Source organism: Phalaenopsis equestris, unplaced genomic scaffold (genome assembly GCF_001263595.1).
Source record: "Phalaenopsis equestris unplaced genomic scaffold, ASM126359v1 Scaffold000094, whole genome shotgun sequence".
Taxonomy (NCBI): Eukaryota; Viridiplantae; Streptophyta; class Magnoliopsida; order Asparagales; family Orchidaceae; genus Phalaenopsis; species Phalaenopsis equestris.
In genome coordinates, this window is record NW_018164536.1 from 4,396,074 (window position 1) to 4,398,957 (window position 2,884).

Genomic DNA, 2,884 nt, shown 5'->3' on the forward strand with positions numbered 1-2,884 from the left:
GTTACTGCTCTCTCTCTCTCTCTCTCTCTCTCTCGCATATACATGATTTTCTGCTAAATTTGAGTAGTATGACATCTTTTGGTTTTGATTTGCAAATTTTACAAGAAATAATGATATATACTAACTTGTGATAGAATAATGAAATCTTAAGAATTTTATTCGTAGTCATCTGAATAATTATCATAGAAGGGGATATATTAATTCTCTTAATACATATTTTTTTACTAATAAAATGTATGTATGTATGTATGTATGTATGTATCTCTTTATTTGTTTATTTATTTATTTATTTATTTTGTCATATACCCTAATCTGTTGGTTGACATTCACGGTATAAGGCCCCTCAAGTTTGGGGTTCGAATTCCCTTTGGCACAGTTGGCCTTGAAATGGTGGTACTCGAATTGTTAGACACATTAGGGGGTGGTTGTAGGCTCGTATAATAATCTCAGGTCATTTTATTAATATATATATATGAAATTATGTAAGATGAGTTTTTAAGTAAATAATAATTCATTTATAACATATTTAACATCTATGGTTTAATATCTACATTTATGGAGGTCCTTTGCCATGGTATTTGGGATGAGGTTGAGAAGAAAGGGGATAGCTCATTCTATCTCTTGTGCATGAGCATGATGCATGATTAGGGAGGTTTAAAAATGTGCCACATAGGCTCGAGAAATATTTAATTTAAAATCTCAAATTTTTTTTCCTCAATGATGAGCTGCATGTTTTTATACTTTTATATGTATTTACACATTTAATTTAAAATCTGATAACGCAAGTGACGGTTTGAAAAGTCACTGGCCACCCAATTACTTAAGGGGCGACTATAAGTCGAGTCGATAGTGGGGTGCCTATAAGTCGAGTCGAGAGTAGAGCATGGGATTGAGTAAGGCTTCATTAGTGGAGTTGGCTACCACGTATAATTCTTTCTTAGATGATAATATTTGAGTATCGGTACTACCCTCTGTTGTCCGGTACCAAGGGTAGGAAAAATTATTGCACACATACACCACATGCAGACATGCATGTGGTGTCTGATTCTAACCGTAGATCACGATGATATATGATCATGATGTATTTCGGTGAGCCTTACTTTAATAATTATTTTTTTTTTCAAAAAAATTTTGATTGCATCCTGACCGTATATCACTATCACGGTGATCTACAGTCAGGGTCAGGATCGGACATCGCATGCATTTTTGCATGCTGTGTATGTATGCAATAATTTTTCTAAGGGTAGAGCCCTGGTTTCTTACCACCCAATTTTTATGTATTCATCCAACACCTGAAGTCTTCCCTTTTCATTTATATCACCATACATATCAAATGAAAAAAAATCACTTTTTTAAGTACTAAGAAGTGGAATGCATCTTTCTACGCGTGGGGAATGTGACATATATGTAGAAATTGAAACTTGGGTGATAGATATGTAAATAGGTAGGAATTAATTGGTGTGTGTGTAAATCTTCCTTTTTTTTTATTTTATGTGTTGGATTTAGTATTGATTAGCTACTCTTAAGGATTTATGACTTATGAGTGAGCAGTAGCATCTCTGTATATGCAGTAAGTAATTATTTCATCCTGCAAATTATTATTTCATGTTGCTCGGGTAATTCGAGTTATTTGAATAAAACATTTGACTATAAACATACGAGGTTCTGAACTTGTTAGATGAACTACAGGGTTGCGAACAGAGCGTATGGCAAGCAACTCGTAACTCGGCTCAATAAGAGCAAGTTCTAATTTGTTTGATTAAATAATCGAACAAGTTTAAACATAAATGCTTGACAGTTAAATGAATAAGCTCGAACACCTTGTTTGATTTGTTAATGTTCATGAAAAATATCATTCAAGGCTTGTGAACAAGTTCGGTAAACAGTTTCATTTAAAGTTCATAAATAAGATTGATTTAATGCTCGTGAATAAAATCACTCAAGGCTTAATTTAAGCTTGTGATTGAGCTCAATTTAAAATTCATTTATATTAAATTAAATTAAATTTTAATTTGTAGTACATAAAACAAGATAAAGATTTATTTGTTAGTTCTTCGTTTATTTTATGCATTTATAAGCATATATTAGTTATTCATTTAATAGCTCATTCATTTAGAAGCTCATTTATTTTTGTAATTTCAATAAATAACTCATTTATAAGCTCAATAAGCTTTGATTAGAGACTAATAGCTCAACCAAACTAACTATTTTGATTGATAAGTCTTATCAAGTTAGAAAATAAATAATGTCCTAACAACAATTTTGATTTATCAAATAAATGTTGTTTGGATAGAAATAAAGATGCTCGATAGTTTACTCCTTGATTTGTTTGATGATGACTCGATAATCATCATTTGAAATGAACAAACTCAAATAAGAACAAAGCCTAAACATAAACACAGAGCTTGGTTAGAGCTCGAGCACGAATTTTATAAACAACCTTAAGCTTGAACAAAACCCTAAAACTTGAGCTGAGCTCGAGCTTGAATTTTATAGACAAGCTCAAACTTAACACAACCCTGCTTGACTCCACTCCATCAGTTTGCAACCCTAATGAATCATTTAATTGAAGTACTCTTTGCAATATTCATTCTAATGAATTCTGCATATTTTATTTACAATATCAACTCTAAATTGAATACAATGCATTATCAACGTTAAAGATGGTTGAAGGGCGGAACCGCCAACCACCCCTAACTCGCAATCAATCAGGCCTGGGTTGAACCCATGCTCCAAAATCACTCGAGTACCACCACCATATAACATCAGTCGTCTGGGGGGATTCGCACTCCACACCAAAGGGGAGTTACAACTGATGAAATAATTTGGGAACGCGGCGCAAAATGCATTATATATATATATATATATATATATATTAGTCCTC